We start from the raw sequence: 24,589 nt of genomic DNA, 5'->3' as shown, positions 1-24,589 counted from the left end.
CTCCCAGGCTTAGCAGGCCTTTCTGAACCGAGCCAAATAGTCCAAGAGAAGCTTCAAACTTCCATAAACAAGTGTGGCAGTGTCAAACTATTATATATGACTGGTACATGGGACACGCAGAGATTGGCTTGTTGCTATGGTTGTCAACAACAGACTTTCATTAGGCACCTTGCAAAAAGCTGGCTGGGAGGAGAAAACCATGTAGGCGTCATATATATATATTTGATTGACAACTGAAATCCTATGATGGGCTGTCAAAAAGCCTGCTTTAACACGTCAAGTCTTCAGCACAGTATTATTTGCAGATTTAATTAGTACAAATAATGTGAGATCGGCGAGTGAGTGTCATTAATCCACCAACACCAGGGGCACAATTGCAGCATTCCGCACACAGGCACGGAAGATCAATCTGACAGGTTGGGGCGGCGGGGGCACAATGTTTATTTGGCACTTTTGTGAGCCGCGGTGTTTACTGCGGAGACTCCACGGATGCTGCCCCCTGGAGGAAGGCGATAGAAGACTGCAGGCACAATAGTACCTGCAACTCTTATACCCAAATCAGTATTAAGTAAAAGCATGAAGACAGACCCTGGAGCTGACTTCAGAGAGTGCTGGTGCTGGACAGGGTGAGCAGAAACAGCCAGGGAGGCACTGACCCAAAGGTACTACCACCTTCATGTTGCACAAAACACCCAAGATTATATAGAAGCATAGAATCATCTAGTCCAACCCCCTACAATACAGGAATCTTTAGCCCACTGTGCGAATTGAACCCACGACCATTGAACCTGCTCCCAGAGGAGGCAGTGATGGCCACCAGCTTGGATAGATTTAAAAGAGGATTGGATACTGTATTTTTCACTCTGTAAGACGCACGTTTTTCTTCCTAAAAAGTAAGGGGAACTGTCTGTGCGTCTTATGGAGTGAATGCGTGGTCCCTGGAGTCGAATTGCCCAGGTGCGAAAAGCAGATCATGCTCTCTTTTTTTGAAAGAGGGAAGTGGGTGTTGAAACAAAGCCGCTGATCGGCAAGTGATCAGAAGCAAGATAAGGGACACTAGCAATAAAGGAGGCTGCCTGGGAGGGGGGAGGTAAAGACAGCCAACTTGCAAGGAGAGGAGACAGGAAGTCTAAAGCAATGAGGAGAGAAATTAGAAGAAAAGGAGGAGCAAAAAACTGCTCCAGCTAAGGAAAAGACACTAAGGCAAACAAGAGGGAAGGGAGTGTTGAAACGAAGCAGCTGATCGGTAAGGGGTCGGGAGGGAGATAAGGGACGCTAGTGATAAAGGAGGCTGCCTGGGAGGGGGGAGGTAAAAACCCATGGATCCTCAAGAGTTTTACATTGGGTCACCCCAAATTCACCATCAGATCACATAGCATGTCCATGGCTACAGTCTGCACCAAAACAATCACGCATCCACTGTTTCGTAGGGCTGCAATGGCACAAAAACATTGTTACAAAGCACAGATCCACATGGATTCTCAGGATTTTTGCATTGGGCTACCCCAAACTCACCATCAAATCACATATCACGTCTGTGGCCACAGCATGAACCACAAAAATCATACATCCACTGTTCCGTTCGGAATATTTCCCCCCCCCCCTTATTTTCCTCCTCTAAAAACTAGGTGCGCCTTATGGTCAGGTGCGTCTTATGGAGCTACGGTAAATCGTGGAGGATAAAGCAATCAATGGCTACCAGCCACAATGGCTCGGCTCCACACTTGAAGGCAGCAATCACCTGAACACCACTGTTCTTGTGATCTTTTCTAGTCCAGCATCCTGTTCTATACAAAGCTTCAAGCAGGATGTGAGAACAGCACATACTCCTTCTTTGCGATCCCCCACCAGAAACTTGTAGTTCAATAAATTCTGAGCCAAGATGCATTACAAGAGCAGAGTCCCTAGGAAAAAACGGTTCTTTGCAGGCTTGGTTATCCATGTCCCCTATTATCCTCCATTGGGAAGCAAGGGCTCAGATTCAGAATCTCTATGGCTACGATTTGCGTGGGCTGAAGGGAGAGATGTGGGCGGGTACCTACATAATATCATTGTTATGGCTCAAGTCCTTAGCAGACTGAATATATATATATATATATATATATATATATATATATATATATAAACATTAAGTTTCTACTCCTTCTACCTGTTCTCCCCATCTCTGGTTTGAGAGGGATTTCTGACAGAACTGAAACGTCTTCCAACCCAAATATAGAATCATTGTTCGGCTGCAAAGGAAGGGGGGGGGGAGTAAAATTGATGAGAAACATAAGGGGAAATGAGTGGCATATTGTAATTTTCCACTCCCGAGACATGGAGAGAGTAAACAGTGCTCCTAGTTAGAGGTTTAAATTTGTTGTTGCTAACACCAGATCCAGGCAGAGTGGAAAAGGAGAAGCTTGGTTTTAACAAAATAAAAAGCAGCAAAGGTTCCTCGCTCCCATTTTATAAGCTGAAGCTGCAAATGGCTGTTTTTAAAAAGGAAAGGGGGATTATTGAACTAAACAGCTGCAAGGGAAATAGTTCCAAGGGTAAGGGTAAAGGTAAAGGGACTCCTGACCATTAGGTCCAGTCGTGGCTGACTCTGGGGTTGCAGCACTCATCTTGCTCTATAGGCCAAGGGAGCTGGTGTTTGTCCACAGACAGCTTCCGGGTCACATGGCCAGCATGACTAAGCTGCTTCTGGTGAACCAGAGCAGCGCACGGAAACACCATTTACCTTCCTGCCAGAGCGGTACCTATTTATCTACTTGCACTTTGACGTGCTTTCGAACTGCTAGGTTGGCAGGAGGAGGGAACGAGCAACAGGAGCTCACCCTGTCGCGGGGATTCAAACTGCCGACCTTCTGATCGGCAAGTCCTAGGCTCTGTGGTTTAACCCACAGCGCCACCCGTGTCACTTTTAGTTCCAAGGGTAGGGTAGAAAAATTTGGGGGCTGCATCTGGCTTTGAGGCTGGAGCTTCCTAGCCCCTGTGACAGACAGAAGAATTGCAAGATCTACAGGACTATGGACAGCTCCATGGGAACAACGTCTTCCAACAACTTATGGAGCAGCACTACATTAGGGACAGCAATCTGCTTAAACTGATAATGTTGTGTTTTTAATGAGTTTTGACCTATCTTGGAACCTAATGCTGAAGCATGGGTGATCTAAATCACCATTGCCACCACATTTGGTGAAAAGTCAGTAGCAGGACTTTGGACAACAGTTGCCAGACATAGCAGACAATGCCAGATCAGGGAAACCAATGGTTTGACACAGCACAAGTGAGCCCTTGTCCTTATGTTGCTACTTACACCTAAAGAAAGATGACTGCCCACTTTCTGAAATTAAAACACCAGCACAAGAACATATGAGGAGCCTGTTGGAAGTCTGCAAGCTGGACCTGAGCGCAACAGAACTCTACCAGGATAATTCAGTTGGTTAAAAGCATGGTGCCAATAATGCCAAGGTTGCCTGTTCGATCCCCGTATGGTAGAGCTTCATATTCCTGCATTGCGAAGAATTGCACTAGATGATCCTCAGGATCCCTTCCAACTCCACAATTCTATGGTCTCTAGTAAAGGTAAAGGGACCCCTGACCATTAGGTCCAGTCATGACCGACTCTGGGATTGCGGCGCTCATCTCGCTTTATTGGCCAAGGGAGCCAGTATATAGCTTCTGGGTCATGTGGCCGGCTTGACTAAGCCGCTTCTGGCGAACCAGAGCAGTGCATCGAAACACTGTTTACCTTCCCACCGGAGTGGTACCTATTTATCTACTTGCACTTTGACGTGCTTTCGAACTGCTAGTTTGGCAGGAGCAGGGACCGAGCAATGGGAGCTCACCCATCGCAGGGATTCGAACCACTGACCTTCTGATCTCTAAGTGGAGGCAAATGCATTGATAGGACATGTGATTCCCAGTAGCTGATATTCAGAAGCACTGGTGACTTTGAACATGGAGGCAGAGCCCAGCCTTCTCCCATGCAGAGTTTCAGACACATTCAGAATGACATTTCCAAACAAAGAACAAGTAGTCAGCTGTTAAAGCCTCCTTCTTCCTAACGGGTACCCATCACAAGATACACACCACCTGCTAGGTTGCACATCTTGGAACAAGGTAGTTTTTGCTTACAGCTGAAAGCATTAGCATAAACCTCACTCTCCAAATGGGAATTGAACGCGAGTGCCTCGCAGTTAACAACCGCCAAAAGTTTATTTTCATTACCATCAACATGGATCAGCAAGAAACAAGGAAATGCTCGACACACAAGTGAGAACCTGTTTAGCTTAGTGATTTACAGCTCTGCAAACATTAGTAACCAGGTCATAAAACCTTGAGTGGTACAAAAATGGCATCCTTCAACCACGAAAGCAGGGGAAGAAATCCAACACAGGGACTGTTTTATTGCCATAAAACAATAATCCGTAAACTCAGTTGAACCTCTGAGTTAATGCACTCTACGAATTTAGAAAAATAAGGCAATGAGGGAAGATATGTCTTAAATATAAGACTAGACTAAAGGCAGGGTAAGATAGTTTAAGACTATGCGTGGCATGACAAAAGTGGAGAAGCTCTTCTACCTCTCTCATAATACAACCCAGTAGGGCCATCATTATTATTATTATTATTATTATTATTATTATCATCATCATCATCATCATCATCATATCCCACCCATCTGGCTAGGTTTCCTCAGCCACTCTGGGTGGCTTCCAGCAGAATATAAAAACATTATAAAATGTCAAATCTTAAAAACTTCCTGATACAGGAATCCATGCAATGAAGAAGAATATTGAAAGATTCACTACAGAAAAAGAAGTAGGTCATCTCGTCTAAGGTCTCAGAGGACGGGTGCACCCATGTCTCTGGGACGCCCAGTAAGCAAGTTCTCTGATTAAAAACTTCCCCTAAACAAGGCTGTCTTCAGATGTCTCCTAAAAGTCAGTTTGTTGTTTATTTTCTTGACATCTGATGGGAGGGCATTCCACAGGTGCCACTACTAAGAAGGCCCTCTGCCAGGTTCCCTGTAACCTCACTTCTTGCAGTGAGGGGATTGCCAGAAGGCCCTCAGAGCTATACCTCAGTGTCTGGGCTGGACGATGGCGATGGAGACGCACCTTCAGAGCCCTCTTCCCTCCTTTGGTTTCCAGCAACTCGTATTCAGAAGCCTTGCTGCCTCCAGCTGGAAGCACAGCCATCATGGCTAGTAGCTATCAATAGATCTCCGCTTGATGAATTTGTCTAATCCTCTTTTAAAGTCATCCAAGTGGATGACCATCGCTACCTCCTGTGGCGGGAAGTTCCACCGTTAATTATGTGCTGTCACGGTCCGGTTCACGGGCAATCAAAGTCCCGGCAGGGGACATCAGGATCGGGGGCAAGATGGTGGGGTGGGAGCAGGAATGGGAGTCCAGAAGCCAAGAGTCCAAGGGTCAGAGCGCCAGAAGTCAAGAAGCTGAGGGTCCGAGGGTCAGGAAGCAAGGAGTCACGAAGTCAGGGGTCCGAGGATCAAGAAGCAAGGAGTCAAGAAGCCGAGATCCGAGGATAAGGAATCAAGAAGCCCAAGGCAGGAGGCGTGTTGCTGTGGCAAAGAGCCGAAGGGAAATGCTGACCTTATATCCCTTCCCAGCTCTTGCCACCAGGTGCTGTGAGTTACCAAGTGGCCTCAGAACCACTTGCCTCTTCAGAACCAACTTAGGAAGGCCCTAGTCCTGCAAAGTCCTATTGGTCACAGGGCCTGGCTCCTGCACACACACCTGACATGTGCCTTGTGAAGAAGTCCCTTATTTTATCTGCCCTGAGTCTTCCAACACTCAGCTTCATTGGACGTCTCTGAGTTTCAGCGTTACGAGATAAGAAGAGCTGTGCTGGATGAGGCCAAAGGTCCATCTAGCTCAGCATCCTGTTCTTGCAGCAGCCAACCAGATGCCTGAAGGAAACCCGGAGTTGGATAGAGCATGGGGCTGATAATGCCAAGGTTGCAGGTTCGATTCCTGTATGGGACAGCTGCATGTTCTGGCATTGCAGGGGGTTGGACTATTTTTGTTGTTGTTTTAAAGAAGAAGAATACTTTATTTAGAATTCAACAATAACAAAGGAAACAAACCACAGTATTTGTTACATCAATTCATTACAATTAACCGATTTTAACAATATATATATATATAAGAATAATAGAAAAATTACACAACATGAATTTGAACTTACTGAAGTTTTCATATTACACTTCTTTATCGCTTTCTTAACAAATCAAAAAGCGAAAGACCAAGAAAGGAGGAACAAAAAAGAAAAGAGAAAAGGAAGGGGGAAAAGAGGGGGGAAAGGAAAAAAGAAAGAAAGAAAGAAAGAAAGAAAGAAAGAAAGAAAGAAAACACAAAATAAACACATTTGACTTCCGATTAAACTCATTGTATTATCATTTATACTATTTTTTCACACACAGTTCCAAATTATTGTATTACTTTCTGTGTTTTTGTCAGATATAAAAAAACCATATATTTAACAAAATAAATAGCAGGGGGTAGGACTAGATGAACCTCAGGGTCCCTTCCACCTCTACAATTCTATGAAAGTCAGTAAGTTAGACAAAAAAAGAGAGTTAATTATAGAAAAATGAGCACGGAAAGTTACAAACTTGTATTTCAGCAGAGGTGCAGCATCTCTCCCCCTTTCTCTATATATAAAACTTTACCAACCCAATTGATCAAAGATTATATGTCCCATTTCAAGGCAGGTGAATGGGTAATAAATAGCAAGCCGAAGAGGGGGGGAAACAGCAAGGCGCAGCATTTTATTAAATGGAACCATTTGCAGCCAGTGTGTCAGCAAAGTTCCATTTCATCTACATTTTCCTTTGCTGAAAGCACAGGGCGGCGGAGCCTTTGCTCAGTGACTTATGACTGAGAGTTAAATCTAAAACCAGCTTTAAGCAGCCAGCAGCTTTGATTGCAGCCAAGAGCAATTATCAGAGATGCCCTCCACCAGAGAACCTGACCTGCACCCAGGGCCAGTGATGAGAATGATCTAAAGGACGGTTCCAGCCATTAACTTTGCATCTATCCTTCTGAACCACGAATGCAAGAGGAGAGATCTGTGGGAGATTTAATTGCCACACTTTACATGAACTCTTGACAGGACTCTAGCCGGCCACTGAGGCACCAGGAACATCTCTGCTGCAAGCTGCAATGAAACAAATCATGTCCGAACAGGGGCATCTGGGTCTGAAGAGGCAAGGAGAACATGGACGCATGCCTACAGAAGGGTGTCAGCGAACAGTATCTGCCTGGTTCCCTGTAACTTGGCTTCTTGCAGTGAGGGAACCACCAGAAGGCTCTCAGAGCTGGACCTCAGGGTCAGGGCAGAAGGAAGGAAGGAAGGAAGGAAGGAAGGAAGGAAGGAAGGAAGGAAGGAAGAGTGAATTTAACAGGGCAAGTGAGGAGTCTTGTGCCTTGGATAACGGGAATCAGCAAAGTATTCTGGCACTGGGAGAAAGGGGGAGGCAGCGGCACAGGGAGAAGAGTGGGAGAAGCTAAGCAGGGAATGCCAAGGTGGGAGGGAGAAGCTGTGAGATGTAAGGTCAGAGATGTAGGCTGAGGCTGAGTCACTACAGTTAACTTAAATGGCTCGAACTATCAGCTCTGGCATACCAAATGCCGTCTCAATGCAACAGCAGAAAACTCAGGAGTTGTAATGTGGCATTCTGTGTCGGCCCATCGGCTGGGAGAAATGTCAATTTAATTAGAGGAGGATGCTCACGGGAAACAGGACAAGGTCTGCAAAAGAAAGCATCGTGCACGTTCCGTTTTGGACTCTCTGTGTTTCTGAAGACAGCGTCAAGTCTCTTGCCAGAGGCTGGGCACCAGCCATTCAGAGAACCTAAGAGCATACCAGGTAGTGTGGTTGCTGACCTTGAGCCAGACATCCTGGAGAGTGAAGTCAAATGGGCCTTAGAAAGCACTGCAAATAACAAGGCCAGGGAAGTGATGGTATTCCAGCTGAACTATTTAAAATTTTAAAAGATGATGCTGTTAAGGTGCTACACTCAATATGCCAGCAAGTTTGGAAAACACAGCAGTGGCCAGAGGACTGGAGAAGATCAGTCTACATCCCAATCCCAAAGAAGGGCAGTGCCAAAGAATGCTCCAACTACCGCACAATTGCACTCATTTCACACGCTAGCAAGGTTATGCTTAAAATTCTACAAGGAAGGCTCAAGCAGTATGTGGACCGAGAACTCCCAGAAGTGCAAGCTGGATTTCGAAGGGGCAGAGGAACCAGAGACCAAATTGCAAACATGCGCTGGATTATGGAGAAAGCTAGAGAGTTCCAGAAAGACATCTACTTCTGCTTCATTGACTATGCAAAAGCCTTCGACTGTGTCGACCACAGCAAACTATGGCAAGTTCTTAAAGAAATGAGAGTGCCTGATCACCTCATCTGTCTCCTGAGAAATCTCTATGTGGGACAAGAAGCTACAATTAGAACTGGATATGGAACAACTGATTGGTTCAAAATTAGGAAAGGAGTACAGCAAGGCTGTATATTGTCTCCCTGCTTATTTAACTTATATGCAGAATTCATCATGCGAAAGGCTGGGCTGGATGAATACCATTCAGGAACACTGCTGCTTCCCAACCATGGAGTTTTAGAACAAAGCCATCACAACTAGTAGCCATCGATAGCCCTCTCCTCCATGAATTTGTCTAATCCTCTTTTAAAACTATCTAGGTGGATAGTCATCATTTCCTCATGCGGGAGGGAGTTCCATAGATTATCTGAGTGTACTTCCTTCTACATGCCCTGAATCTTCCAACATTCCCTTTTATTCGATGTCCACAAGTTTTAGTGTTCAAAATTCGCCAGGTGCAGAACTACCAACGAAGAAGAATGGAGGACGAAATTGATGGACTATGCAGAATTAGATAAATTAAGAGGAAGGATTCGAAACCTGCGGGACCAGAGATTCTTAGCAGACTGGAGTAAATATATGAATCATTTGAAAAGTAATAGTAATGAACAGATTACGCTAGTAGGTTTTCAAGAAGTTTTGTAAGGAGGACTATTTGAAATATTACAAGTAAGACTATGAGGAGAATTATTAGTTAATGGTAATTAAGAGTAATAGAGAAATTAAGAAATGCAGAGTAAGTGATAAAGAATGGAAAATCATTAGAGGTGTTGACGGAAGTAAAAAATATTGTGTAAGAAAAAAAGTTATGTCAAGTTGGAAATGATATGTTAAAAAACTAATAAAAGTATTAAAAAAACAAAAACACAATTCACCAGGGGCATTTTGCTACTGGCATGGGTCCAATTGCAACCATGTGGAGATTTCTGGGCACCAGGCTGGCAACCAGTTTGAAAACATTTGACTTCATTCCTAGTTAATACCTTTTCCATTTCCATTGTGTAGGCTCCTCCTTCTTGCATAGTGAATTGTTGTAAGAGCTACTGTCAAGCAATGCAGTTGAGATAATAGAATCATAGAATTGTAGCGTTGGAAGGGACTCCATAGGGTCCTCTATTCCAACCCCCTGGTGAACGGGCAGTCCGTTGTGGGGACTGTAACCTAGGTTTAAGGTACCATTTGGCGCCTAGCTTCTATATCTGAGTTTCAAACACCGGTTATGAGGGACAAAAGCTTTCCTCTAGCCAGCTGAGGAAGCCAGTGAAAATGAGACAGTGTAGTCACACAGCTGAGCCTCCTTCCGGCAGCAAGGTAGGACAGCAAGGTAGGACCCCTGGATGGTTAAGTCCTGTCAAAGGCAACTATGGGGTTGTGGCGCTCATCTCGCTTTCAGGCCAAGGGAGCCGGCGTTTGTCCACAGACAGTTTTCCAGGTCATGTGGCCAGCAGACTAAACTGCTTCTGCAGCAATGGAACACCGTGCCAAAAACCAGAGAGCATGAAAACGCTGTTTACCTTCCCGCCGCAGCGGTACCTATTTATCTACTTGCACTGGTATGCTTTCAAACTGGTAGGTTGGCAGGAGCTGGGACAGAAGGAGGAGGAGGAGGAGAGGCATTTGGATTTGATATCCCGCTTTATCACTACCTGAAGGAGACTCAAAGCGGCTCACAATCTCCTTTCCCTTCCTCCCCCACAACAAACACTCTGTGAGGCAAGTGAGGCTGGGAGACTTCAGAGAAGTGTTACTAGCCCAAGGTCACCCAGCAGCTGCATGTGAAGGAGCGGGGAATCGAACCCGGTTCACCAGATTACGAGTCCACCGCTCTTAACCACTACACCACACAAAGCAATGGGAGCTCAACCCATCATGCAGATTCAAACCGCCCACCTTCCAGTCAGCAAGCCCAAGAGGCTCAGTGGTTTAGAGCACAGCGCCAACCACACAACCCAATGGGAAACATCTCTGAGCTAAAGACCCACAGGACTGTGTCCAATCTTCTAGCAAGCTATCCAGGTTGAAACCAAGACATATGAGGAACGGTTGAAGGAGCTGGGTATGTTTAGCCTGGGGGGAAAGGAGATGGAGAAGGAGATATGATAGCCATCTTCAAATACCTGAAGGGCTGTCAGATGGAAGATGGAACAGGCTTGTTTTCTCCTGCTCCAGACTAAAAATCAGGGGGGAAATTCTGACAGTGAGAATTGTTAGACCGTGAAACGGTCTCCCTTGGGAGGTTGTGGACTCTCCTTCTTTGAAGGTTTTTAAGCAGAGGCTGATTGGCGGGGGGTGGGACTAGATGACCCTTCCAACTCTATGAATTCCCACCATTCCTATTACTGGCTGTGCTGGGCAGTGCTAATGGGAATTATAGTCCAAAACATCTGGAGGGCAACACAACGGAGAAGGCTGGTACAATCATGGTTTGGAGGACTCAGACACTGAGAACAACCTGAAGGAACAGGGATGGAATTTAGCAAGGTGGCTCCTGTCATCCTGGTTGTATAGGGTGTCTCAGTCTCTGGCTTTGGACAGGCACAGATATCTTGAAGGCCTAAGCACCTCTCAGCTTATATTAAGGGCTTGCAGTAAGGCTCCAAACAGCTGTATCTGAGCATCTCCCATATGTCAAAATTTTAGCCTCCCTCTCAATGTGGCTCACAGCCTAACCACGACTTCAGTATTTGCTTCTGTATTTTATGCCTCTGGGTGAAGCACTTTATTTTGGTTAGATGGTGTCACAGGAGAAAAGCAAGCAGCATTTTAATTCCTTGCAGGATCAATTCTTATTGTTTAAGTATTGAGCGGCATTGTGAGCCGAGAGAATATTATCTAGTAGTTTAGACCAAAGTTTCTATTTCAGGCCCGAGGAAGAGCAAAATTGGGTGTGTTTTACAAGGCCTAATGAAACTTTTATGGCTCTGAACAAAAAATAAGGCACCAGTTCTCTTCCAGCATTTGTATGAATTAGGTTTCAGGCGCTCTGTAACTGTGGGTAAGCACTGCAGGGGGGCATTCATATCTGGGGAATTTTGCAGCCGAAGAGAAATATATTGAGCTGGTTTCTTCACACAAAGCTCTTCCCTTTGTAAAAAGGCCAGCCTACAGTTTGGGCTTTTCATGGATCACTGCTACTTTGGCCACCTCATGAGAAGAGAAGACTCCCTGGAAAAGACCCTGATGTTGGGAAAGATGGAGGGCACAAGGAGAAGGGGACAACAGAGGACGAGATGGTGGGACAGTGTTCTCGAAGCTACCAGCATGAATCTTACCAAACTGCGGGAGGCAGTGGAAGACAGGAGGGCCTGGCGTGCTCTGGTCCATGGGGTCACGAAGAGTCAGACACGACTAAACGACTAAACAACAACAACAGTTTGGGCTGCCATGCATGCTCACACATATAAATAGAACCTCAAGTTGCAGACGTAACCCATCCCAGAGGCAAGTCCACAACTCAAAGCGTTCGCACCCAGAACCGCTGCATCTGTGCATGCGCGCGGTGTGATCTAGAACGTCTGCGCATGCGAGAGCAGCAAAACCCGGAGGTAACCGTTCTGGTACTTCCGGGTTGCCGCGGGAAGCAACTTGAAAAGACGTAACCTGAAGAGGACGCAATGTGAGGTATGCACTGCCAAGCAGTATGTAATTTTTTATTTATTTCATAAAAGTTATACACCGCTTGACTGCAAAGCAAAGACAAAAGCCTCACAAGCAGTTTACAAAAAGATAAAACAATAAAGCCAAGGAAAATCTGCAGCCGTACTTTAAAACATACAAAAAGTTAAAATACCGAATCAAATTAAAATTCACACCAGCATTTCTAAACGCCTGGGTAGGTAAAAGTAAAGGGGCCCCTGACCATTAGCTTCAGTCGTGGCCGACTCTGGGGTTGCAGCGCTCATCTCACTTTATTGGCCAAGGGAGCCGGTGTACAGCTTCCAGGTCATGCGGCCAGAATGACAAAGCTGCTTCTGGCGAACCAGAGAAGTGCACGGAAATCCTGTTTACCTTCCCGCCGGAGTGGTACCTATTTATCTACTTGCACTTTGATGTGCTTTCGAACTGCTAGGTTGGCAGGAGCGGGGACTGAGCAACAGGAGCTCACCCCGTCGTGGGGACTTGAACCGCCGACCTTCTGATTGGCAAGTCCTAGGCTCTGTGGTTTAACCCACAGCGCCACCCACGTCCCATCAACGCCTGGGTAAACAAGAAAGCCTTTAGCAAGCAGCAAAAGGAATACCATGGGCAGACTTCAGACCTGTTGGATCTACTTTGATTTTTTAACTGTAACTCCAGGATCAACCAACCAGAGCTTGGTGCTAATATATATATATACATGGTGGGAAATCCTATGCTGAAATGGCAGCTTACCACGTACATAGAGCATTAGTTCATAAATACCCATAAAAACATAATTTTAAAAACCAACAAAAATTTTTTAAAAACCAATAAGACATCAGCAGATACCGATAGGTTAAAAAGAGATATTCATGGTGCAAAGGCCAGTCTGAACAGTACAAGTGACAGAAGGCATCAGAAAGAAGGCAGAGACACTGCCTGCTGAACCTCTAGTGGCAGGCAGTTCCACAGGACAGGGCCTGTCACATTAAAGGCTCAGTCCCTAGTGAAGACCAATTGAACTTCAGGGGTGTGAGGAACCACCAGAAGTGCCCCATGGGTTACTGGAGACTGAGATCCGTCACAAAACTACAGGGTTTCTTCGGAAAAGCAAAGACATCTGCCCAGTAGATATCCCCGATCTGTGCTGCTCCCTTCTGAACCCTCTCCAGTTTGTCAACAAACTTACCCAGACCTCAACCCTCTGCGCCAAATAACTTCCCACCAGACCTAAACTGAGCTGTTTCATAAGTTCCCAATGCTTCAATATATAGATACAGTGGTAACTCAGGTTACATACGCTTCAGGTTACAGACTCTGCTAACCCAGAAATAGTGCTTCAGGTTAAGAACTTGGCTTCAGGATGAGAACAGAAATCGTGCTCCGGCGGCGCGGCGGCAGCAGGAGGCCCCATTAGCTAAAGTGGTGCTTCAGGTTAAGAACAGTTTCAGATTAAGAACGGACCTCTGAAATGAATTAAGTACTTAACCTGAGGTACCACTGTATTTATCTCCAATTGATGCAAACTACAATGTCACCGGCTCTCCTGAAATCCAGAAATAGACATGTTGCTATGGAGCATGTCAAAGACCAAGCGCAAAGTAGTATTTTCACAAAGTAGAGGGGAAGGTCTCTCAAAGAAACAAGGGGTTCCTACACCCAGATCTGGCTTCACGTAGGCTGATTTTCAGCTCAACCTGACGAGAACCTCAGCACGCATTCAAAAAACTAAGTGTTCTAGCCCTTGGAACTGTGGGGAGAGATTTTCAGAGCCTTGGATAAGAAGTCCATCCTTTGGTGAGGTTCCCTTGTAGGGAATGTTATATGCTTTTTGATCAGAACACGGATGTGTTTGGTCTTTTAACGTGTGTGAAATGTTCTGAATTCGTTTTGTTTGTAACCTAATTGTAATGGTTATAGGGGTTGTTCGTGCGTAAGTTGCCGCCACTCCTGGCTAGGTTGCCTGGTTGTACCCTTTCTGTCTGGACAGCCCTTCACTTTGTGGCTGTCTCAGTCGTTGGCAGAATCCGTCAGTGGGCGTTTCTTGAACTTCTTCCAGCAAAGAAGTTCTTTGACGCCAAGTCTCCTCCTACTCTCCCTGCGCGAAAATCTTCTGCGCAGGAAGGGTGTGGGCAGCGGAGCACCCGTGCTCTCTCCGCTGGTCTCCGGTGAAGAGTCCTGGAGCCTCCTCTCCGATTCCCCCATCTGCCCCCCTTCTCCACTGGTGTTACGCTGATTTCCTTCCCCAGCAGATGGGCTGCCTCTCTGCCTGCTGGGACCCTCTCTGGCATCCCTCTGGAGCCTTCCCTCCGCCTCTGGCTCCGATGGCAGTTCCCTGACACTAATGTACCTGTTTATTCTTGTGAAGCGCATCCGGAAGACTTTGTGGCTGAATGTCGGTATATAACAGACCCTCCAAGTGTTCCTATTTTCCAGGAACAGTCTCAGATTTACAGAAGGATGTCTGTGTTTGGTTTGGATATTGTTTCAGAAAGTGTACATTACTCTTAAGTGTGAACTGCATAACCTCCAAGGATCCTCATTTTTCAGGGACAGTCCCAGAAATTATAGAAGCCATCCCAGTTTCTGATTTGATCCCGGAATGTCCCGCTTTTCCTAAGGATGTCCCTATTTTCATCGGAGAAATGTTGGAGGGTGTGGAGTTATGTGATCCCCGAGCCAAAGGAGATAAGTGGCTATACAACCTTTAGGAGTCATCTGTATAAGGAAGTTTTTGGATACCTAATGTTTTGTTATGTTTTTCAATATGTTGGGGGTTGCCCAGTGTGGCTGGGGCAACCCAGTCAGGTGGGGAGGGTATAAATAATAAAATAAAAATAATAAAAATAAAAATAATGGAACAGGAACGTCCCTAGTTTCACTGGAGAAATGCTAGAAGGTTTGCATATAAATACAGTGGACCCTCGAATTATGTACCGCTCTGGATACGTAACATTCGGGTTGCAATCGCGGCAAACCCGGAAGTGTATACTTCCAGGTTTTGCCGCATGCGCATGTGCAGAAGCGCTCTGCGCACCACACATGTATGCAGAAGCACTCTATCGTGCCACGCGCATGCACAGAAGCAGACCTCTAGTTACAGACTTTTCAGGTTAAGTACGAACCCCCGGAACAAATTTATTTCGTATCCGGAGGATTCACGGTAAACAGTAACAATAACAACGTGAAGTTATATATGGCATGCAGAACAAATTGGTTTGTCATATTTTTAACCCTGTATTTCTCGGGGGGGGGGGAGAAAACAAAAATAAAGGCAGCAGATACGCACACTGGATAGCTGTGAAAAATCACACACACCCAAGAGAACTACACAGCAATCTGATAAAACCACCACAGAGGAATCAAAAGTGAAACAGACTCAGTCAACACAGACTCAGTGAAAGGCATTCCTATTGCCTCTCTCTGCACACAACCACAAGTGCCTATCTTGTGGCTCAGTGCTGCAAAACAGGAAGCCACACAAAATGCACTCAGATGGTTTGAGAAACCCTGACATCAGCCGCACTCCACATTCTTGCGAAAAAGCACTGAAAGCCCGGTCTGTCTAGCTCTCCCACCAAATGTACCTCTGAAAGTGAGGGGGGGAGACAAAAGCACCCCAACACCTCAGGGGCAAACCTAGCTGCCCTTTAAAGAGACAGTGACATGAGGCATGCACGTTAAGCTTTCTGCAAGAAACTTGGGCTAATGGTCTAACAAACCCCTAGGCAAGGACATTACCACTGCCAGTATCCCTACAACAAGCCTGCGAGGTAGGCGAACTGTGTTAGATAGATAGATAAAACTTTATTTGCATTGGCCAATGGCCATAGCAAAAGTAAAACACTATACACAGAAAAGGAAATTTGGTATAAGAGCACAATTTAAAGTCCTGAATCAGTAGTCGGTTAGTGGCCCTTATTCTGATTGCCCCAGCTATGAACCTAGCAACCTTTGCTGTTATCTCCTCATTTTGATCTGGTAGGCAAACTGTGAGTGGTAGGGCTGGCTGATAAATTGCTTTCAACATCGCAATAGATCACCAGCTAAACTTTGCAATACACCGATACAACATGATTCTGAAATAAGGATTGAACTACGTGGAGGTCTTGGCTAGCTTCACGGTTTCCCTGTATCGCGATTTTTGCCGGCGCCTGCGATTCACTGGCCCCTGAAGGAGGCAGGTGAATGTTGAGCCAGCAGGGCCTGCAGGAATCGAGAGACGCATTGGCTGGTTTCATGGTTTTTCCCGTGAAAAGTGTAATTTTTGCACAGCACACCCACCCACACCACCACCACCATGATTCTTGATATATTACCAGGTCTAAAAATTATGAAACGGATATCACAATGTGGACTTCAAACCAATTTTGGACAATGTATTGATATATTGCCCAGCCCTAGTGAGCCCATGCAGTTGGCTCCTGGGCACCAAGGGAGTTTTGTGGTCAAGTGAAGATTGGGCACTCTTAAGCACTACAGTGGTACCTCGGGTTAAGAACTTAATTCGTTCTGGAGGTCTGTTCTTAACCTGAAACTGTTCTTAACCTGAAGCACCACTTTAGCTAATAGGGCCTCCCGCTGCCGCTGCGCCGCTGCTGCACGATTTTTGTTCTCATCCTGAAGCAAAGTTCTTAACCCGAGGTAATATTTCTGGGTTAGCAGAGTCTGCAACCTGAAGCGTATGTAACCTGAAGCGTATGTAACCCGAGGTACCACTTTATAAAGAAACCTAAACTACAAAAAACCACCCAAATGAACATATTCACCAACTCTAGAGAAGGGGTAGGAACCAGTAGCTCTCCAGATGCAATTGGACTTAAATTCCCATAATTCCTAGCAAGGAACCTCCATGCTGGCAGGGGCTGATGGGAGCTGGAGTCTAACCAGTTCCCCACCCACAGTCTAGTGCAACCAAATAACAGAACCCAGGATGCAGCTTGCAAGGAGCTGAGCTATAGTGATCAGAACAGCCTTGATTCTCTGTGGCTGGTGACATTGCACAAGAAGCAGATTTGGGCCCCAATCCAATCATGTCTGGGTGAACCCCTGTACCTCTCCCTTATGAATGAATCACTGCTGTGAGAACAAGTTAGGGTGCATTTGTTGTGAACCAGTTTATGTGGGGCAGAAAATTTCCCAATGCTTAATTTGTCCATAGAAAGTTTACTGTTTTCGAAAGGTCAAATATGGTTGGAATCCAATCACCAATACTGCATCAGGCAAACTGGACAAGGGTTTTAGCTTTATTTACTGCATGCCAGTAAAATAATTGCACCCTTTAGATTGCTCTCTAAGGCATCCAAAAAAATTCAGATGCAAACCAAAACATTTCTGATGCAGTTTACCAGAGACACAGAGTAGAGGGGGAAATTTCCAATTCAAAATTTTCCAGAAAACCCACATCACTGATTTATACCCAGGCAGTTTGCATCACTAAGGAAGAAGGATGATTAAAACTGATTGAAAGCAAGTTTTACCACTATTATCTCATATTATCCCCAAGTAATGATGCATACTAACCGCTTCATCTAACAACAAAACCTATTAATTTACAACTAAATAGAGTGTTTACACGATACCTCTCCCCAATGTTCATAAACGCTGCAGCTTTCTCTTCTACCTTTGCTCTCCTTTCATATACCGCTGCCACAGTCCACCTGCTTTGCTCCAAGCAATGCGCAGAAACATGAAATGGCTAAGAATCCAGAGGTTTGTCACATGCCAGGGCACCATAGAAAGGGAATGAGGGTTTTCCTTTTCCTTCCTGCAACTGTGTACAGACTCTACATCCCACAGATACCAATGTGTAAAGGAGAGATTTATTCTCTAAAAGGACCCCACAAGAAAAACACAGCTCTGCCCGGTAGGACAGCCACCATCCCACCAAACCACCAAATCCTCAGGGAGAAATTGGGCTTCTTTTTCTGGATGACCTTCAGTTTCACAAAGGCAAAAGTCAGATAGTTCGCTCACTGCCTTGTTGGGTCCCAAGCCCATGCATTACTCAGCAGTAGGTAACCAAGCAGCCAGATACCGGATTCAGAGCCAAAAGATTACTGCACAAAGCCGTGCAAGGTATAAATACAGATATAGTCGTACCTTGGTTCTCGAACTTAATCCGTTCCGGGAGTCCGTTCAACTCCTGAAACTATTCGAAAACCAAGGCACAGCTTCTGATTGGCTGCAGCAGCATCCTGCACCCAAGTGGAAGCAGCGTCAGGACGTTTGGCTTCCGAAAAATGTTCGCAAACCGAACACATACTTCTGGGTTTGTGGCGTTTGGGAGCCGACTTGTTCAACAACTAAGCCGCTCCAGAACCAAGGTACCACTGTAAATGCAAGTTGTATGCAGGCCTGTGTGGTTGCTTCATCACACAATTATTTGTTTGTTTGAGCCATTAGAGCTTTGATTTTATTTTTTAGAATAAGGTAGATACCATTCTATTTCTGGAAGATGAAAAGGAAATGCCTTTATTTGCTTAGAGAGAGCAAAGGGTAACTACCCAGCTCTGAGAACTGAGTGAAGAGTAGTCAGAGCATGGGAATTCAGAGACTATGAGGTCATTCAGGCAAACACCATGAACAATTCCTCCTATGCAGAAAAGCCTTTACAGGTGGAGCAGGAATGTTATACAAGCTTCCCGGCAGGTTACGCGCTGCTACTTACCGGAAGAAGGGAGGAGGAGATAGCAGAGGGGGTCAGCTTGGTGCAAACTCACTGGCAGGGGTACCAGGTTGGCTCTGCCACCGTGTTTGCGCTGTGCCAACCTCCCACTGCTTCACCATTCCTGGAAAGCAACAGCCACTCAGTTGCTCCACACCATCCAAAGAGCAGCTTCTGCCCTTGTACTGAGCCCATGCTAGCAATTCCGTCTATGACGCCATCTGTCCTCTTTATAGTGCTTGACCTCCAAAAAGTAAGTCTCGCTCGCATGCATCTTTCATCCAACACAGAAAAGCAGCCTTTCAATTCAGTGTCTTTGACTGAAGGCCACTGATTCAGCTTTAAGAGATAATAAGTGGACGTTTGTGTATTCAGATTTAATTTTCACCGCACTATGTAAAATGGGGAAAGGGCAGGGGTCGGGAGAAAGCCGTTGGGGGGTTATTTTTGCAATGGTTTTTCAATACCAATTTTTACGCAGCCTTGAAGGAATACCAGCACTGCACTTGCAGGAAGAATAAATACAGTGGTACCTCAGGTTAAGTACTTAATTCGTTCCAGAGATCCATTCTTAACCTGGAACTGTTCTTAACCTGAAGCACCACTTTAGCTAATGGGGCCTCCCGCTGCTGCCACGCCGCCGGAGCACGATTTCTGTTCTCATTCTGAAGCAAAGTTCTTAACCCGAGGTACTATTTCTGGGTTAGTGGAGTCTGTAACCTGAAGCGTCTGTAACCTGAAGTGTATGTAACCCGAGGTACCACTGTACTGCCTTTAACTCTTGCCCCTGGTATGGTGAGACACACTCAGATAAGTTCTCTTTTGTGCACTCACTGCCTGGCAAATCAGAAAGGGTTTTTTTGTTATGCTGATCATTATTTTATTTGAAATACTTGTTGTTCAAAGCGCTTCACAGATGTTGCCTCAGCAGCCCTGACAACCTCCCTGTAGGGAAAGTCCCCACATTGCAGATGGAGAAACCAAAGTTGAGAGAATTATAGGGTCTCGTGGCATGCAACCGTCTTGTGGATGAGCTTAAATGCAAACTATACGGAAATGTTCTAAATGCAGTTAATTTCTATACTGCTTTTCAGCCCAGAGCAATCCATAACTCACATGAGAACCAGCTATGTTGGGGCACTTCAGTGGCCCCAAATGGTGATGATCCTAACATTATGCATTGTTGGAAGTTTTACCTTCCTATCCAGTTTGAGGAAATGGAGGGTGCAAAGCAAGAAATACAAGCCAAGCCACTTCTGCTATTAGCACCAATGCATAATGCAGTCAAGGACATTAAAGGATCCTCCGGAAAACGTATTAGCATTCATCCTTATATGCTTCTGCAAAGCTGAAACTGAGGGTAGATCATATCTGGGGGGGGGGGGTTTCTGTTCAGATCTGCTAGCAAGGAGGTTATATGTCAACGAGCACTCATCCTGGAGTCATCCTAGTTTGCTTGCGGGTCACTTACACAACTACCCAAATGGTCCATTCCACACATTTTACTCTGCATTTCTCAGTCACTTTCCTAACTGCAAACAAAAACAAAAACCTGTTTCTTTTCAAAAGTGGACTTGTTGGGATAAGGAAGGGGTCACTTTGTGAGCACAGTGGTGTCCTTGGGGTCTTCCCCAGGGGCCCACAAAACCTGAGACCCTTCACCCACTCACTGTCCCCTTGGCCCCGAGGTGCTGGCTGCCATTTTCTCCCTGAAGAAATAGAGAGAGAGAGATGAAGATGGATGAAAGACTTTCACTCCCACTTCCTCTTTCAGCTCTATGTACTTTTCAAGGCTCAGATTAATTCTGAGTAGCTACATGCCATGGCTAAATAAAAATCTGTATGTGCTCCTGGGCCCCCAAAGTGTGAAAACAACTGCAGGAGAGGGTCAGTGAGTAACATTGTGGGATATTTGGCAGTTCCAAAGGCATGCATAGGCAACCTCGGCCCTCCAGATGTTTTGGGACTACAACTCCCATGATCCCTAGCTAACAGGACCAGTGGTCAGGGATGATGGGAATTGTAGTCCCAAAACATCTGGAGGGCCGAGCTTCCCTATGCCTGGCCAAAGGGGTCAGTGCTCCTCTGGGAAAGCTGAAGCCTAGACATTGGATCACACTCACTTAATCCTCACCGATTTGTAGCTGACAAACCTCAGTGGCTAGGACATCTAGGACCAAGGTGCATCCATTCAAACTCCCTTGTTTTTGCTACTGCCAGGAGGTGGAATGTTACTACCAAGACATGTGTTATTTCTATTCCACTACATTTGCCATGTGTTGCGGCTTTATTGCTGTTATTATGAATTTGTTCTAGTGATGTGGTTAGTAGTGGTTAGAGTGTCAGACTAGGAAATGGGAGAGAGCGTGGTTCAAATCCCCACTCAGGCATGAAACTCGGGGTCCTGGAGTTTGAGTCCCACGTTAGGTGAAAGATTCCTATACAGTGGTACCTTGGGTTACAGACGCCCCAGGTTACAGACGCCGCTAACCCAGAAATAGTACCTTGGGTGAAGAACTTTGCTTCAGGATGAGAACAGAAATCATGTAGCAGCAGTGCAGCAGCAGTGGGAGGCCCCATTAGCTGAAGTGGTACCTTAGGTTAAGAATAGTTTCTGGTTAAGAACGGACCTCCAGAACGAATTAAGTACTTAATCTAAGGTACCACTGTATTGCACAGGTTGGAGTAAATGACTCAGGTAGCCCCTTCTAACTCTATGAGAGGCGAAGCAAAACTCTGACCCTAAAACTCCACTGCCTTGTGGGATATCTTCAGGAGACGGCTAAGCGGGAAACCCTACACAAATCCAGAGCAGGATCCCTAAGACGGTTGGATGGCACTTTGTACACCTCCTTCCGGCAACTCCTGCAGCCAAACCGATGCCAAATGTCTGGTTCTGCTTTCCTTTGGACCACATCAGTGAGGCTGTGTGTGTGTGTGTGTCTTGTCATCTGGGAGGTGCAGGACCTCCATACACACCGCGCAGGCTTGCGCCCCACTAAGGTCACTTCAGTGCTGCTAACACAGCGGTTTGTCTTCACCCCTGGAGGCACACTCCATTGTCTCTCGAGACAGACAGGTGCCAACACTGATTTTATGGTTAGGTTGGCCACTGGCCTCATTCATCAGGCCTCTTCTTATGTTTTCATGGTCAACACAGTTTTATGGACTGCATCTGTCAAGATCGGGTGTGTCTACAGTACAGACCTCATCATCACAGTGTGGACCAAGCACAGCACCAGCTTCTCCCTGCGATCGTTATATATTGTGTCCCAGAACATCCTCAAACTGAGCACTGGCTATAGGGGAAATGCAAGCCAGGCAAAGGCCAAAGACATTGCATTACTGTATTTTAATATTTGGTTGGAAGCCACCCAGAGTGGCGGGGGAAGCTCAGCCAGATGGGTGGGGTATAAATAATAAATTGTTGTTGTTGTTGTTGTTGTTACAATGCTCAGCTCTACTCAAGATATGCTCAGAGGGTCTCCTGGGAGACAAGAAAATACTCTTCTCCACAAAAGTAAGTTGTTCAACGCATGATTCTAGGGGACGGTCAAGTATCTCTGCACATGCTCAGAAACACTAGGCCAAAACAGTCCAGGATTTTGAAGAAGAGGCAGCATCCCTCTTACACAGAATGCGAGAATTAACAAGTCCGCAGAGAAAGCGAAAATGCAACTATCTGTGAACATACACAACACATACCCAGCTACAGTAGCAGGATGCAACCTCCCTAGGAGCTCCTGAAAGTATCCGTAACAAAAACAACACTAAATTTGCTACATCAGCAAAAGAGGAGCAAATTGTTGCATGCAAACTGAGACACCCAGCCCTCCTCTCTGGTAGGACAGGGCTAGTGGGGGAGCTTTGGCCCTGACAGAATCCAACTACACACAAAACAACTGAGACCCACATCTCTCCCCAGCCTGCTGCAGCCCCACTGAAGAGACCAGACCCGGTCCTCCGGCGCCTGCCAAAGTGGCCCCCTTTTTTGCATTCACATGTGCAAATGTTCCAGGATCCGCCCGCCTCCCCGCCTTGCAAGGCTCCTTCTTCTTCTTCTATGGCCCTCGCCATCATCATCCCCCTTGCTAGGAGGGTAGGGGGGGGGGCCCGGGCCATGACTCATGCAAAAACGCCCCATGGAAATTGGGGCACCATTGCGCGCGCAGCTCCTCACCTGCCCACAGCGCGTGTGCGTAACGGGATTGTCAGCGGCAGCAGCCTGGGCTTGGGAGGACGAGAGCAGAGGGGCTCCGCAGTGCGCTTGCGCAGCGAGGAGGGAGGAAACAGAATGGCCTCCCCCCCTTGATCAGCTGCGCGACGTCTGATTGGCTGGCAGCTCCTTGCGTCGAGGAAAGAAGGGAGGGGCCGGACTACAAATCCCAGCAAGCACGGCGCGGAGGCAGAGCGAATGAATAGGAGCGAGGGGGAGTTGCCTGGCACCGCCTCTGGAGAAGCTGGGAGATTCATTCATAAAAAAGGAGAGTTGGGCAACTGCAAACTGCGGGATAGTTTGTTACGAGGCAGCTGTCCAGCGCCGGATTTATGGTGGCAGTGAGAGATTTTACTTTCTTGGGCTCCATGATCACTGCAGATGGTGACAGCAGTCACGAAATTAAAAGACGCCTGCTTCTTGGGAGAAAAGCAATGATAAACCTAGACAGCATCTTAAAAAGCAGAGACATCACCTTGCCAACAAAGGTCCGTATAGTTAAAGCTCTGGTTTTCTCAGTAGTGATGTATGGAAGTGAGAGCTGGACCATCAAGAAGGCTGATTGCCAAAGAATTGATGCTTTTGAATTCTGGTGCTGGAGGAGACTCTTGAGAGTCCCATGGACTGCAAGAAGATCAAACCTCTCCATTCTGAAGGAAATCAGCCCTGAGTGCTCACTGGAAGGACAGATCCTGAAGCTGAGGCTCCAAAATTTTGGCCACCAAAATTTATAGCAAAATTTATGTTAAAGCAAGTCTTTAGAGACTAGATTGTGTGCCTTTGTCAACTGTGTTTCTAAAGGAACTTTTGTTATTGCCAAATGCCAATGTGTTTGCATTATTAAGTTCATAGCTGTCAACGTTTCCCTTTTCTAAGGGAAATTCCTTTATTCCGAATAGGATTCCTCGCAAGAAAATGGAAAAGTTGACAGCTATGATTAAGTTTGTTATGAATAAAAAAAATCATTTAAAGTTAGAGCTTAATTATTATTTCACTATAATTATTATTATTATTATTATTATTATTATTATTATACTACTTCTTAATTGTATTTCAGTTCAACAATTACTTTGATAAAATACATATTTTGTTACGTGCAAATGGCTTTAGATACCTATTAGGTCCATCAATTACCATATAGCATATATTCAACACAAAAACCAGTGACAATTTGTTGTTGACAAAGGACAGCTGGACATATAAAGGGCCCCATTACCTTCAGTAGCTCAGGGCCTCATCAAACCGAAGCAAGTCGGCACCCCAGGTTTTCAAAACTTGGTAACCTCACTTGGTAAACTTAGTATCTGAAGAAATGTTCATGCACATAAAAGCTTATACCCAGAACAAACTTAGTTGGTCTCTAAGGTGCTACTGGACAATTTTATTATTATTATTATTATTATTATTATTATTATTATTATTATTTATTTCGACTGCATCAGACCAACACAGCTACTTACCTGAATCTTGGTAACCTCACATAAGTCTGTGTTTCTTTTCTTTTTTAATAATTTTTATTTAGGATTTTCAATTTTACACATTTCAAAAAAAATACAAGCATTTTAACATGTCAAAACTTGACCTCCTTCCCCCTCTTTCTGCAGTTTATTGATTTTTTAAATATATTTTCTGCATGCTCCAAATTAACTTAATCATTTATCCATCTGCTTTAAATGTATCGTCTTGTGAA

General features: G+C 45.6%; 1 protein-coding gene across 1 annotated transcript in view; it reads right to left on the bottom strand.

Moving 5' to 3' along the window:
* The window catches only part of TSNARE1 (t-SNARE domain containing 1), a 398,451-nt gene extending 375,467 nt beyond the window's left edge, over positions 1-22,984 (bottom strand). The window contains exon 1 of the mRNA XM_083749428.1: positions 22,864-22,984. The gene's annotated coding sequence lies outside the window, so the exon portion shown is untranslated. The remainder of the gene's footprint in view (positions 1-22,863) is intronic.
* Positions 22,985-24,589: the final 1,605 nt, after the last annotated feature.

Source organism: Podarcis gaigeae, assembly GCF_964106915.1.
Source record: "Podarcis gaigeae genome assembly, chromosome: 7".
NCBI classification, from domain to species: domain Eukaryota; kingdom Metazoa; phylum Chordata; class Lepidosauria; order Squamata; family Lacertidae; genus Podarcis; species Podarcis gaigeae.
This window is presented reverse-complemented; position numbering and strand designations above follow the sequence as displayed.